This window comes from Nesoenas mayeri, assembly GCF_963082525.1.
Source record: "Nesoenas mayeri genome assembly, chromosome: 3".
NCBI classification, from domain to species: domain Eukaryota; kingdom Metazoa; phylum Chordata; class Aves; order Columbiformes; family Columbidae; genus Nesoenas; species Nesoenas mayeri.
In genome coordinates, this window is record NC_137544.1 from 120127218 (window position 1) to 120143270 (window position 16053).

Consider the following 16053-nt stretch of genomic DNA (forward strand, 5'->3'; position numbering starts at 1 on the left):
GGGCTGATTTGCTTCACAGGAGCTTTAAAAACTGGCAAAGGTGGGCAGGCAGAGGAAAACGTGAAGCAACACGCCAAGCGCTCACTGCGAGGCCGGTGATTTTGTACTAAAAACCAAATCACGAGGATCAAAATAGTAACATGAAACTGTAATGGGGGTCTGAAAAATTCTGCCTTTGCTCTGGTATGCTGAAGAGGGAAGACCTAAATTATACAGTGAACATCTTCAGTAAAGTGCTCTCCTCCCCAACAACCTCTTTCCCCCCCGCTATACAGCCAAGGCATTGCTGGCTGTTACAATTTCCATCACACCAGCTTGAAAGCTGCCCAGTTTCATCACAAGTAAATATTTTTCAGCAATATGTTTCTTTGCTCGGTCTAAGATTTTTTTCCTCTGTTTCTGGAGCCGGCAAAAATTAAAAGGAAGCTGCAGTGATGTTGTTGTGAAGCTTCAATTTGTGCTTTGCAGAATGGCTGTTTGCACACCAGCATAAAGAAAAGCTAGAGAGGCAACACATTCAGATCGTGGCGAAAATGAAAACAAAGCTCTCCTGAAAAATTACGCACACACATGTTACCTGTGTATGATAGATACACGCAGTGCTGCTACATAGAGAAACAAGGGTTCAGCTGGTACCAACATCCCGCTCAAACCCACCTGCAAGGTACCAAGATCATTAAAACACATCTCTAAGGCAGTAGCTTGTTGGCACCACCTTCTAATTTAAAGTTAACAGTTAAGTTCTATTCATCTTGACATAATTTGACGCTTGTACCTTGGCCAAAACCCCCAAACCAGGCTATTTTCAAATGTTAAGTCCAGTAGTTCAGTATGTCTTTCTCTTCCCCATATTGTGGGAGATGGTATAAGCTCTAACCAGCTTGTGAAGAAAAAACCCAACACACAAACATACAAAAGACATTTGTAAAATTTCCAGATTCTGGTTTTAAGAATCTATTCATTTCCAAGACATTCAGTCTGAGCACGGAGAGCTCAAGGCACATTTTGGAGGGGTTGGAGCACCCCCAGCCCACTCTCACCAATCTTGAACCTGCCTCTCCCATGGGCTTTGGGCAGCATCCCAACACATCCTGCACCACAGCCTTCTCCTCTCCGAATTCAACCCTCCCACTGCTGTGACATTGCCACAGGGGTATTTTCCATCTCTGGACAGTACAATAGCTCTTTCCTTTTGGGGCTACCCAAATTCACACACACTCAAGCACTTGGGATCAAGGCTTTTGCTCTGATTGCTCTTGACCACCATCACCCAAGCTGAAAACACTGTGCTTCATGGGGGGGGAAATACTATCTAGTTGTTTAGAAAGATCAGCTTGGCTCTGAAAATTAGATGATGCTTTCAGGCTGTGTGGGATATTTGGTGATAGAGGGGTGCTTTCTCACACCCCAGGCCCCAAAACCCCCCTCATCAGCTATGCAACCTGGCGTATTTCAACAGCTGCCCTCAGCAGACACTTCCTGAGGTTGCCTGAAATCTCCAAAGGGATGTAAAATATTTGTAGTAATTCCCTCAACAAACTCAAGAGGCTTCCTCGAAGCAGAGTCCTCAACTCTGTTGACTTGTGTTTTTAAAAGGTAATATAAATTCCACTTACACTGGTTTGTTTTGATGTTGAAAATTGGTCTCCATAGACATGGTTGAAATCATGCCCTGAAGCGCTGAGGCCGGAGCCAACAACCACACAGCCCTTTCTCCAGGGCCGGGCCGAGGAGGTTTTAAAGGTGTAAATGCCATCCTTCCTGCCATAGCAGGATGGGGGGGACACAGGGACACCGGGCACGGACAGGGTGTCCCATGGGAGAGGGAAAAACCACAGTCGTGGCCACCTAGGCTCTGGGAAAAAACTGAGGGGCTGCCCCTCATGTCATCCCTGACCCAAAGCCCCATCCCACTGCTCACACATTTACTTCAACAGGCAGATACCAGGGGGCAAAAAGCCCCACAGAGCCCATAGGAAGCCTAAAAAATATATTTTATTGTTGTATGTTAAAACCTCATTGCCCTGCAGAAGCACCTTTGAAGGCTGACACGCAGCTAGGACTGCAGTGGTGTTTGCCAAGCAGAAACAGCAATAAAAAGAAATAAGAGTGAGACAAAGAGGGGGAATATATGGAGAAACGACAAGTAGAGGTTTTTATATGGAAATTTATATTGAGGGTAACATTCCTGTCTAACACAAGCACTTTAATACTTCCGGATGCAAGCCTCAAGCCAAAATCCAGTGAGGTCTGATGCTACGACAGTGTTTAAGCTCAGAGATGCTGAATGTTTTTGCAAGAGCTACAGGTTTTCTCAGGGCCAAAAATCATCCAGAAGAACAACAAAAAAGCTTTTAATTCTCTCCCAAATAACCCCACCGCAATGTCCCAGCACGAAGCAATCACAAAGCAGAAACGAGCCCTGAGGCACCAAACCGCCCAAGTTGATTTGAACATCGCGATGTACAGACTGCCACAAAACCTGATCGGGGCAAAAAAAGAGGCAAAAAGCAGGAGAAGACCTATATTTGAGAATGGATTATTTTCATTAAACTGCTTTTTTTCCCCTTCCAGCTCTAACACTGTCTCTGTGGTACCCGGGGGTGATGGTACAGCCCTCCCAGCCACTGCAAAGCCCAGGCACAAAGCAGCCATCGAGGATTTCCCTCAAAGGCTGGCTCAGTTTTGTATGAAGCACAGGGTTGCTCCGCCGAGAGCAATATCGGGCTGAGATCAAACCGGGAGACACGTTCCCCAGGTCAGCAGCGCAGCAAGCGTAAGCTCACACGAGCGATAAACTGTTCGGAACAACTTGTCCTGGAGAGGCTGCTGCTCCGCCGCCGCTGCCAAGGCCCGTTTCTGCCGGTTTCTGCACTATGCCAATTCCTCCCATACAAGATTAAGCTGCCTTGAGGCAATTTCAACTTACACATCTGATATTTTGAGCATTTTCTATGCTCGGCAGCTCAGGAATCGTCACAGCCCATGTACTGCCACTTCCCCTTTTCACCTCATGTCACCCTTGTAAAGACGGTTCGTTCCCACTTAAGTGCTCACACACCTTTTCTGGGACTTCAAAACACCAAAGGGATGACTCAAGGAAATAACATTTCACTGAAGAGCGGGGCTGAGCCACCAGTGCCATACAGCTCATTGCTGCAGGGGCATCAACCTGAGAGCAAAGCACATAGGACCTGTTTGCTTAGATACATCCATCACACCAAAGAATAGTTTCCCCTTTTTGAGGGTATTCTGGGTTTATTCAATCCCATAAGTTTATTATGAGTACCAAGAAAATATCCTATAAATAAACAAATGAGGTTTTAAGTCTAAAAGCTTAGTTTCAAGACCATCCTGGATGGCTCCAAGTTAAAAAGGCAGATATTAAATGAAAAAAACCCAACACCTCAATAATCTAAAAAGTCTCCAAATTCCTTATTTGTTTACTTATCCAACTGCACATGAATAATTTCAGTCTAGCACAGACCTGTTCAGGTGCCAGATCTTGTTTGCATGTCTGCTCTGGGAAAGGCAAATGCACAGTTGAACTTGAATGCTATGCAAGTATCAGCCAGCCATTAGCATTAATTGCTAAACGATTTTTCCAAAAATTAGATTAAATATAAAGCTCAATGTCTGTCGCTGTTGCTGGTTACTGCTGTGAGGAAAATGGTTACACTAATACACAACTGGTTGGGCTCAAATTATAAACCCAATTAAAGTGCTGCTTTTACCTAGCCAGAACAGCAACTCTATTTTATGGAGATGTGTTTCTGCATTAAATCCGATTTCTGTACATTTCTCTCTGCACCAACAATATGGACAGATCTAAAGGGACACCTGTGTGCACAGTAACTGTGATCATTGTAATTCATCTCACAAAAACACCAAAAAAATTTTGCAGGTGCATCTCCAAAGTCACTGGTTAAATGATTCAGAAGAAATCCCATTGTGTAACAAAATAAGTTATAAACAAGACTATGGAAAAGCAGGGGAGGAAAGAAACTTCCTGAGGGTTTGGCACTGCTCTTATTAGTGATGGCTGAATTCATTTTGCCTGATTTCCAGTGTAGTCAGATATTCAAATAAAACTCAAACACTGTCTGTTTGCCATGATCCAGAGATAAAGATTGGAGACCAGAAATCATAGAGAGGGCAATAGTTCTACATGGATTTTGCCTATACAGTCGGTTTGTATCAGACCACACCTGGGATGTGTAAGGAAGGCTCTAACACGGGAAGAGTTTTCTCTAAATGCAAAAGCATTTAACTGAATCAGCATTGGACTAGTGGAAAGAATATATACTTACAAGGCAAAAAATTTTACAAGACAATTTTACAACTGTAATCAATTCCTCCATGAAAAGAGTCCATGCTGAGGTCTCTGGACCAGCGAGGCAGGAAGCACTGGCTTTACAGCAACTGCTGACGAACAGTTTGCAAAACGCTGGCATGTCAACCTGTACTGTAATTATACAGATCATTAGTTTACTCACTAACATCCCCAGTATCTTTATCATGAAATACAGAGTGCTCTTCCTTGCATTTGTGAAGCTCTCTGAAATCAAGACACCTGCTGAAGCTTTTTTAGCAAGCTGGCAAATACAGGAACACTAAAACTCTACATTTAGGAACTCCACTTAAGGAAATCAACTGAATGAAATATCCAATAAAAGCACAAAAATCTAAAGCAAACTTAACCACGATAACTGAGTTTGATGTTATATGGCAAAGCTCATCACAACAAATTGCAACTGAAACTTTCCTCCACAGTATAATTTAGGGCAGGTTTCACTCCACCTCACTCAGACAACAGGAGTGAGATGCACATTTTCATTTAGCACAGGGGGGAACAGGAGGGCTGTGGAAGCGTATCCAGGATTAATTCAATTTGGAGGCACAGTTATGGCACAAGCATGTACACCAATACTTCATTTTTCTTCTCTCATAAACATTTGTGCTCTTAATTTTGTAACCACGATTTGCACATTTCCCTGAACAAGAATAAATCTGTGCAAGCCTTTGCTCTGACACTCGCTCAGCATTGAAACAAAACCCCATTCCAGCCAAAACCAGCACAACTGGGCACACAAGCTGCCCCATCCCACCCTTCTGCCGTCAGCAACACAAGCAGGGGACACACAGGTAGGGTTCTGCCAGCCCCTGGTCCCCTTGAGCATTTTGGGATGGCAGCAAGTGTCCTGCCAGGACAAGGTCAGGCTGTTTGGTGCCATCACCAGCTGCCTGGTCACAGAAATCCCCTCCAAGAAGCATTAAGTATCACGCAGTAAAGGCAGGTGTTGCACAGAGCCCCCAGGGTGTCACAAATCCTCCCTTTGCAGTATTTTACCGCAGTCCCCAAAAGCATATTCCCTCCTGCGCGTAAAGCAAGGCACAGGAGCCACTAGTGCTCAGGGCCAGTCTTGGCCAGGGATCCTGCTGTGAGGGCCAACAATCCCCAAACCTTGCAAACTCAGCCAAGAAAATCTGTTTTATTCCAGCTCAGCCACTCAGGGTGAGAGGCTCACAACCTCAGAGAGGCTTTCAATCCTTCCCAGGATCAAAAAAATCAGACCCAGCCGCAACATTTTGTGGCATGGCAACTCAAACCCCTTTTCCAAGCACAAAGCAGAGGGAAAAGAGGCTTTTCTTTGCAGTGTTTATTTTCTGCACAGCCTTCAAGGTGGTGTTTGCTGGTGCCCATCAGCATCTTGCACTGTACCACTGTCAGTGTAGAAACTGCTGTGCAAGTACAGCTGATCACATGCCACTGTCAGGCAGGCGTCGTGGCCTCAGCACAGTCTGCAGAAAGCAAAATAGCTCAAAAAAAGAGACAAAACTCATGCAACTAAGATTTTAGAAAATGTTGATTATAGTGCATTTGAGAAACATTTTTGCAGCTGGGCAATTAAAGCCCATGACACAACACACACCCACAAAGGCAAGATTACAGAGGTAACCTGGATTTTCCACATTTCCTTTTGCACACTTGGCTATGAAAACCAAAGCTCCCAGTGTCACCCCTGCAGGGACACTCACGTGTGTGGGTGACGTGAGGGGGTGACGGTGACAGCCAGGCTGCAGACTGCACAACCCAGAGATGGGTCTGCATGGCATGAGCTCCTGATATAGTATGATAATGTTTTCATTAGCACACTTTTACAACTACTCCTTCTCAAGTAGAAGTATCAGACCAAAGCAGGTCCAGGAAAAAACAAGAGATTCCTAGACAACAGCTTGTTTGTCAGTCATGGCAGGGACAGAATTATATCTGTTTGAGGATTTTGCAAGTAGAAACTACCCAACAACTGCTTGGAATTGGAAAAAATAGGCACAACCCTAAACAGAAAAAAAAAAATCACTGAGAGATTAGGTAAACAAGAGTACGTGGCCAACATGATACACAGGATGTTGCTGCCCTGAGTTTGTATGTTTATACATGCCTGTACACCCACAATCACTTTAGTATCCTGAAAACAGCAGTAACAATTTAAAATTATTTAATAATAGGCGCTTTTTTTTCTCAGAACTGGGGTATAACCTCTGAAGCCAAAGGTGGAGAAATAGAGTATCACTCATCCTGAGAATAATATGCTGAGAATTGTTGATAAAGATCAGCCCAGTGATGCAGAGTTAGAAATCAGAGCGTATCACAGAGAAACTCCTGGTTTGCCTTCAGATGCTCTTTACACCCACTGTACAAAGAGTTATGAATAACTTATAAAGGTATTAAATTTGGAGGTTAAATCGGGAGGTTTGAGATGCTCTTAGGACAGGGCAACACCTGAACAAAGCTCAAGGCCAAACTTGCAATGTGAACTTAAATTAGACGAATCCAAGTTTGAGGTTGAATCACTGAAGTGTTACCAGCTGTGGAGCAAACGCCTCCACCACGGGCTGAAGCATTTCCCCCTCCTCTACTGCTTTGACTTCTGCAGCTGCTATTACCCTATTAAAAATTTTATATGTTATTCACACATTTCAGATCCCAAAACATGTTTCACTACACTGAATTTTAAATGGCAGATACCTTTATGACTATTAACTATTATGACTATTTATCACTCTTACCATTTTACTAGCAATGCTGGCATTTTTCAAGCTAGTTGCAACTCGTGTAAGTAACCGTATGTATTAAGCACCACATACTTAATTTCTTTACTAACATTTCAACAACACAGCAACATGCAAGTATAACTATAGTGAGTGCTGATGGGATTTATAACTGGATCCTGACTATAAATCATATTTTTATCAGCCTTAGAAACTTTTAATTGCCTTTTTCATACTTCATCTGACAGGAATATGCACTATCTCCTCAGATCAGGAGGACCTGTATTAAGGTATAGCTCTTACTATATGCCCCAAAAGATGACATACATTTAATTTTTTGCCTCCTAAAAAAAAAAAAGCAAACATTTAAGCAATCTAAAGAGACATTATGAAGCAAAGTTTGAGTCTTTCATATTTGTGTTTGTGCTAAAATTTGAAAACTCCATACAAAGGGCTTGACCTCGCCCTGCTGAAATCAATGACATTTGTCACAGCAAGAGGATGGAGCCAACACACTGGAAGCCGGTCAAGGACACGGCCCAGGCTGACAAACTGCTCGATCATTAGCTCTTAATTTAAGCTTAGACCTCCTTTATAAGGCGAGTGGGTGAGAACAGCAAACAAAACCCACATCAATCACCACATCCACACAGTTTCCAACTCCTATTTATAGTTTTACTTTGAAATTGAAGAGAAAAATGCAAATCATCATGCCAAGGGGGAAAGAGAAGGAACAGACCATCTGTAGGACTGTGAGCTGCTGCTTTATTCCCAGTGTGCTGCCCACCGCCCTCAGCTCTGCCGCAAGGTCAGGTTTTGACAATGGCCAGCTTTTCACAGTCTCAAAGACTTTTTGCTTGAATTTTATAGACAGCAAAAATAAAAATCATTTGATGGCTAAGAGGTTTTAATTACTGGCAAGTTGTAGGCAAGGGATTTTTTTTTTCTTTCAATTTTTACGTTATATTCTCCTGGCCTTCTCAGAAACTATGGGGCCTTTCTGGATGGCACCACCAGCAATTTTGAAGCTTCAAAGAGCTTTGCTCTTGGTTAAAGAGGCCCTATTAATTACTGCCTTGTCTTTTTCTTCTCTTACTTGAATATAATTTTTTTTTTTATTAAAACACTAAGTTAAAAGAAAGCGTGTCCAACATGCTAAGTAATCATTAAATAGCTATTTCAAAATGTCACATCCACAGCTAAATAATCATGACTAGCTTTCCAACAAAAGACTGGAAAAGTTCCAAATTTACCTTTTGGATTGTTTTCATGCCATCACCTGATGCAACAAATCACTAATACTTCACCTTCAAATCACTCATCTTCACCCCAAGCTCCACTGCCAATTTGAGCCAATTGTCATCAATCCTTATTGCTGCCTTCATCTCATCATCTTGTTTAATTACCACCCCTCTTACTCACCCATTTGGTGCACTAATCCCCACCAGCTCACGTTTCTGCTCAACAGAAATAGGAAAGCAGTAAAGGAAATATATCAGGACTTAACGTTATAATTTCTTTAAAATTTGCCAAAGATTTTAGGTAACACTAGCTTATGGGGTACCTCACAGGAAAATCCCAGACAATAACTAGCTTTGATTTTTAAAATGTACAGAAAAATATATTTCTCTTACTTTACACTCATTTTCTCTGCATTACACGCTGGCTCAGATGGCTACTTGCCCATCAAACAAGGGTCTTTGTTTTAAAAACCACCTTCCCAAAGGCATGTCCACCCTCAGTCTGCCACTGCCATTTGTTTAGTTTTCAGCCCTGGGTAAGTAATTCAGGGCCTTGGGTCATTTCAGACCTATTTGTATTCCTTGGTATTTACCATCATTCCTACCATAACCATTTAAAATTAGAGTTTTAGCTCTTCACAGCCAATCAAGGTCCCCATGGCATCGTAGCTCAGTACAGAGAGCAGCCCCTGGAATGCTCAGCCCTCAGATGGGCTTTTTTGGGAGAGGTTGCCAGACCATAAATCATTTTAACTCAGGCACCCAAAAACTGAATTGACAGTAAACGAGCACACACATCTGGAAGCTTTGTGCATTACACATGATGGTCGCTTACCTTTCTTTATAAACTAACTGAAAGTACAGGTTACAAAAGCCATTTGGAGTGTTAGAAGTGGTGCTAAATCAGTTTTGAAAATGGGTATCTAAAAATTATCCCATACAGGCAGAGTGCTTTTGTGTTTATTTTTGTTGGACTCTGGCTGTTTTGTTAAGAATACAGCATTGAATGTTCAGACATCAGGTGAATGCCTGAATCTAGGGCCTGATTTTAAACCAGGACTTGGTGGCTCTTCAGCCAACTGTTTCTTGTAAATTTTGTAAAATTTATGATTTGTGTAGATTTGCCCCCTCACTTCACATTTAAAAAATAACCCAAACCTTTAAAAAAAAAAAATCTGTGTCACTTATCCCTACAAATAAAAAAATTGCCCATATTTTGGCTGATTGCACTGAGAAGCCAAACTGGGGATTTATCTCAAAGATTAGAGGGCTATGAAGTAATATATAATGAAAAACAAACTTGCTTTCTATTATTCCACAAATACTCAGACTATTTTCTGAAGTTTCCAAGCAAGCTATGGCGGGGTTGTGTTGTCTGCAAGCATCACCACAAACCAGCCTGGGCTGCAGAGCAGCAGAGGCCTTGGTCAGCTAACCAGTGCCACCGTATGGCAGAAGGTAAAATACAGAAAGGCGCACAAAACTCATTTTAGGGTTTTCTGTCCAGGGAGCTTGCTGCAAATGTATGCAGAGTATTCTCAGTGTCTTCACTATGGCAAGGTCTGGGCAATGTTGTTTCTCCAACCTCACCAGCTGCCGCCTCAGCTCAAGGGAACCACTCTCCCACACTCACACCTACTGGTACTCACCCAGCTTTTACAAGTTATATTTTTTAATTTCCCCTCACTTTCTGGCATTCCTCTTTTTTCTTTTCTCATTTGTGGCAACACAAGAAATGAAAAGCAAGTGTTTGAGCTCCATTCACTCCTTCCTTTCCACTGTCTGACCCCATGAACGTCCCCCTGGCTGCCCAGCACAAACTTCAGCTTAACATCCACCTCCAAAGCATATTTACCACGTCAAAAAAATAAATTTACTCCAAAGACACTATATAAATACTTAAAATATTTGCAAAATCTCAAATGCTACAACAAACGGGTCTATGTATTTAGTAAATACACATGTATACAAATTTACATTTGTAAGGAAGGCCACAAAAAACACAGTTGCCCGGGTATTTTTCGCATAAAGCATAACTTAAAGCTGTCTCGTTGAAGACATCACATCCCATACATGCCTTGGTTGAAAATAAATTGCTGTATAAGTGTCTGTAGACCATTTTATTCTCAACTTAAAACAATAGATACATAGGACAAAAGAGAGCCCAGGCAAACATGGAGTTGCACTCCACTTGTTCAAGAGCCCTTTTTTTCCTGGGTTGTTTTGTCTGTTTTGTTTTCTACCACAACTAGAAAAAAATAACCATTTTTTCTGAAGTCTTTCACTAATTTTAGATTCCAGAGTAATACAAGTCATAACTCAATTGCCTTGGAACCTCATGACTCAAGAGAAAAAACTATGATAGGCTGTATGTATTTATTATACTGTAGGTATGGTAGACTCTACTGTATGCAAACATACACAAACAGTTTGATTACTCCCACATCCAAATAGCTTTCCTGAAGAAAAAATGTTAAAAACACTTCCTCTGACAATCATTTCATCCTCCGCCTCGCTCACACTTTGTAGAGAACTCAGGACTCAGTGAAAAAAAAAGCCAAACTTACTTCAGAAATCACAGCACTGGTTTGGGAAAAGAGGATTTGCAACTGCAAGTGTTTCTTGTGGGTTCAAGCGCTCACCTGAGAGATACTTGGTTGTAGATGTCTCCAACTCAATAAGCCAGTAACAGATTTGAATTTAGATACAACACCCTTCACACAAAATGGTGCTGTGTCTTGCCACAGAAGTTGGTTATGTGTTTACTGTTCACTTAAAATGCGTACATATCACTTTTTAACACATGTACGTGGCTTTTTAAAAAAATGTTTTTCTTTCTACCAGGGAGGCAGTGCTTTAAATGACATATTTATTTAGCTGCAAGATGGGGAATGGCCTATGGATAGAATTGAGTGATGTATCCTGGCCAAAATAAATAAGTGGTTTGAGATTAAGTGGATCATAACTAATTCCCCCACACAACTTGGGCATCTTTAATGTAGGTGAGTTTTCCCCACAATTTACACCAGCACACCCAGTGAGCTGAGGAGGATGGGGCAGAGACACAGAGCCTGAAAGGGAGTTGCTTAAACTGCCGCTGAAAGAAAAGCTTTTAATAACTGCCATGGGATAAATCAAGTCATACAGCATAAGAACTTGGAGCAATGTCATTGCAGATATTAAAAGTCTTTATTTCAGTGTTGCAGAGGCTGCTAGGAAAGGCTCAAAAACCACTGCTGGTCTCCTGTAAGCTTGAATAATGATCCAAAGCATGTTAAAGCTGTTGAAGTCGAGTAGACATATTTACTCAGTGCTTTCTACAGACACTTATACAGACACATCTGAACTGTTGAGTGTTTCAAAGAGCAGAAAGCACCTGGTGAATTCGGTGTTTTTTCTTAAGGCAGCTCCTCTGAGTAAATGTCTCCAAGGAGAAACTCACTGGTTTTATTTGACTTGGGAGAACTTGAAATGGTCATAGCAGAGCTTTCTAATGTGATGTTCTTTAAGAAATTTGCATTTGTACATTATTGTGGAGGTTAAATTTTCAAATACAGCAAATCAATCTTTACTCTAACATCCCATTTTACAAAAAAAGAGGTACTGAAGATGGATCCTAAAAGCTTTTGGCAGGCTCAAGGTTTTTATGTCAAATAGATGCAGGTATCCATGAGGGCCTTGGTTGTTGTTGGTTGGGTTTGGGTTTTGCTTGTTTGTTTGTTTTAATTTCCAACTGATTCCTCTTGCTTTTAACTGAAATAACTTTGGCAGGTAAGCAGAAAGCCACAGCCAGAAGAAGCAGAGCATGTATTGTGAAGTGCCCTTCTGAATGGGGCAAGAAATGGGGTAAATGGTGGCAATCACAGCTACGGACACTGAAATATAGGAAAAGGAGCTGGTGGTGGTTGGGAGAACTGTTCTGGGGGAGATTCGCCTCATATTGCAGCATGATGGGCACAATCTCCTCCCCAGAAAGAGATTCAGACCTCCAGGCTCCCTCTTTATGGGGTTTGCTCTGAGGGCAGCCTGGCTCCCTCAACCTCAAGGCTACCAGGAAAGAAGTCTGCTTGGGTGATATCTGACTTTGGGGTGGAGAAAGATTTTGGGAGCCGTTTCAGCCCTAGGAGAATGTGTACAAATTTTAATTAGCATTTTCAGCATGTCCTCAGGACTCGGGATGGGTACACGTTCCATTTAAAAAAAAGCAAAGAGAAATCTATCTCCACATGTGCTGTCACCAGAGCCGAGATTAGCCCTTATTTATGATCACTGAATGTCTGTGGGCTGGGCGTTCACAGCAGAGGTCCCTTGGCTCTGGAGCTTTTTATCGCTCTTGACAAGAAAGAGTCCAAATGTGCTGGTCTTCAGAGCATGGCGTGTGGACCATCCACTTCCCTCCATCTTATTTTGGGAAGACAATAATGGGAAATATAGCCAGTAAAGTGATCTCCTCAGGTGAGGCCTGAATCAGAGTATTTGCAGAGGTTCGTTTTAGAAAGTGATCTCATCAGCATGGCATCCTATGTGCAGAGTGTGGTGTTGTGTAGTATGAAGAAATGGAGCATCTGTGCTGAACAGAACTGGAAAAACACCTTCTCAGTGTTTTTTTTTTCCTGACTGAAATGTTGGTGGGTGGTTTGTGAGCTGTAGTTTTGAAGTTGCACTGGAAAAGAGGTTTATTCCCAGTTTATGGGCATCTGTTGTGCATAAGCAGCAATTGGGAAGAAAAATGTGTCTCTTATCCTAATCCCAAACTAAATGTGGGAAACATGAATGGGAAAATTAAGGTGATGTGTGTTCTTGGGTGGTGTTTATTATTATCATTAATGATTAAACTGAGTATGGATTTGAGTGGAAAAAAATACCAGAGAAAAATTTAACAAAGAGAGAGATAAAGTGAAAATCTTGCTGAATAAATGCATAATATTTTTGCTTTTTCATGAGGTTTACTGCCTAGTATCTTGAACTAAATCTGAGTTATTGTATCCTTTCTCTGTTATCATGGTATGGCGATAACTTGTTAGCCCATAACAGTTATGAATGCTTCTCATTTTGGTGAGCGTGGAAAAAGCTATTTAATCACTTTGGTTTAAGTCAAAAGATCTACTTTCAGTGCTCATTGCTGTTCTGTGAACTGTTTAACTCTTCTAATGCATGTTCAAGTGGAAAAAATAACAAGGTTAATCATTATTTTTAGAAGCATCATCTAAAAAATATTTCTTTCTGTTTATTCTGGATTTTTTTTTTACAACCATCCATAATCTCAGCTACAGAATTCGTTCTTTGGTACGAGTAATGTGGATGAATGGCTTTTTTTAAGAGTTGAAGCATATATTTTGTATGGCTGCTTCTCAAGAGTTTAAAAGTTATGGCATTTCTCTAAGATCCCGGAACAGCATCAGAATGCACATTATGGCTGTGTAATGTTGCTGAGGACAGAACATCATGGTTTCTTTCACACAGAAATTATTCTGATCAAGTGTCAGACATCTGGAACTAATGCAAAAGTGTTTGTTGTATGCTGGTTGCTGTTGATACTTTTCACACTAATTCTGTGTGGTTTTGTGCTTTGTGGTGAATGGACAGTGCCTGATAGAAAGATTCTAAGCCATCCTTACAGATTCCTCTAGACCTTTGTTATGCTTCTTTCTAAATTCTGCACCATCAGTCTGTCTAACGCATATTGCTTTGCGTTCATTCTCGGTGAAATGCTACCCTGCTGTCTCTTCTTTGCTCTCCACTTGTACCATGGAATTCTCTGCTTTCAGTATGGTGGCTTCCTCAACTGAATTTAGGCGTTAAAAGCCCTGAGTAACCAACTTCTGTGTTTAACAGAAGGCAAGATTTGTGTTGTCCATGTCTCTTGTGTTGTATGAAAGCTTCCAATCACTCCTTCATCACTCTTACAAAATGAAATTCATTTTTATAACAGTACAGAACTTTGAGCTGTTATTTGCTATGAGCTAGAAAATAGCAATTTTAATAATGACAAATCTTTCAAAAAAATCCCCTGTTTGTCAGTGGCAAAGCAAGTGTGAATTCACACAAACATGGTGAACATTCTTGCTTTGCCACCTAATGTATTTTTGTACCAAAGAAAACTGCACCAATGAATTATTAATCTGGATAAAGTTAACAGCCTTTTTGCCCAGGCCAATTCCTAAATTTCTGGATCACTCATCTTATTTCGCTCTTCTGTGTCTCGCCAAAAAGATAAGAAACATGTTGGCACAGGAGAAAAATTATTACTTGAACTTTTCTCCCAGCCAATGAATCTGTTTTCTGCAAATGCAGTTTTAACAGAAAAGTCCTGTTAAGTAAAAAACGAGTAACATTAAAATAGCATTAGAACCAAACTAATAATAAACAGCATTATTTTTTAATTAAATATCCTACAAATTTAAGCAGTTGACTCCAGTTGACAGATGAGTTCAGGGTGAAGCACGACACTTTATGTTAATTCAATCCTGCGCAGATCTCACAGTTGGGGTGATCAGATATCTGTAACCACATTACTGTTTGTTCATGCTCACAGACATAAATAACAATGAAGTAATTACCAACCTCTTTTGCACTATACAACTAACCAAGTAATAATCTGTCTGAGGAACAATTAATGGACGAACAAAATTACTGTTTCATAATCATAACATTGTCGCACTCTTAGCATGTAACAGCACAACAAATGTTTTACCTGGTGAGCCTTTGTGATAAGCAACAAACACTGTTTTAACCCTCCTCTTGCACTTTGAAAAACACTTTTCCGTTCCTGGCTTAAATGAGTGCTAAGGATCGCTATTCTTGCCTTAAGGAGGAGAAAGCCGAGGAATGGCACAATGAACTGACGCGTTCGGTGACTTGAGCGTGGCCTTGAGGTTTGGCGTGACTCTCCGGATGCTGTTGCTGTGCTCCAATCACCAGACCCTGCTGTGGGATCGCTGGTTAATACAGCTGTAAGACTAATTACCAAAAAGATTCAGGGGGCTTAATTACAAATCTTTATTTTGAGGTGTGCGGTTTTGCTGTGGGAGTGCTCCAGTTTTGAAAACAAGATGCACAGAGCAAGGTCTTTTGGGCAAAATAATTGCAAAGATGTGTATTTTTTTCCTTTCAAGTGTGAGTTTAAGCTGGCAACGACTTGTTCAGCCACGCTCCTATAGGAAGGGCCCTGAATTTTCGACGGACTGTGTAACACGTAATAACTTTTCCACATCAGGCCTTGCACCTGCTCTCAGTCAGCAGCAACACAGAGCCAAAGGTGGTGGTTGCCGGGCTTGGGGCAGCCGAACGAGGCTTCGCAGGCGCGAAGGTGCCACAAGGTCTCCCAAGGTGCCACAAAGTCTCCTGAGGCGCCACAAGGTCTCCTGAGGTGCCAATGGCAGGAGGGCACCAGCAGCTCTGGTGTTGGTGCCCTCTCCCTCAGTCTGGGCCGCTGCTTAGGTTGATGAGCGCAAAATTTTAGTCTGAGCTGTCTCCCAAGCCATCCAGGGGCCGCCACGGAGCTTTTTTTGCCACTTTTTACCTCAGATTTCGCAGCAGGGCCCGCTGGCCGCCGCCTGTCCCTCCTCACCGGCGCAGCCGGCGGGACTCCAGCAGGGGGCGCGCGGAGGGGCTCGCGCGGGGAATCGAAACCAGCCCGCCGGCGCGCGAGCCAATCCCCTTCGAGCTTACTGAGCGGCGGCCCGCCCCCCAAACGCTGCAGAGAGCCAATCGGGTTGGCGGTTACCGTGGGAGTCGCCTTTTCCCGCCCACCGGCGCG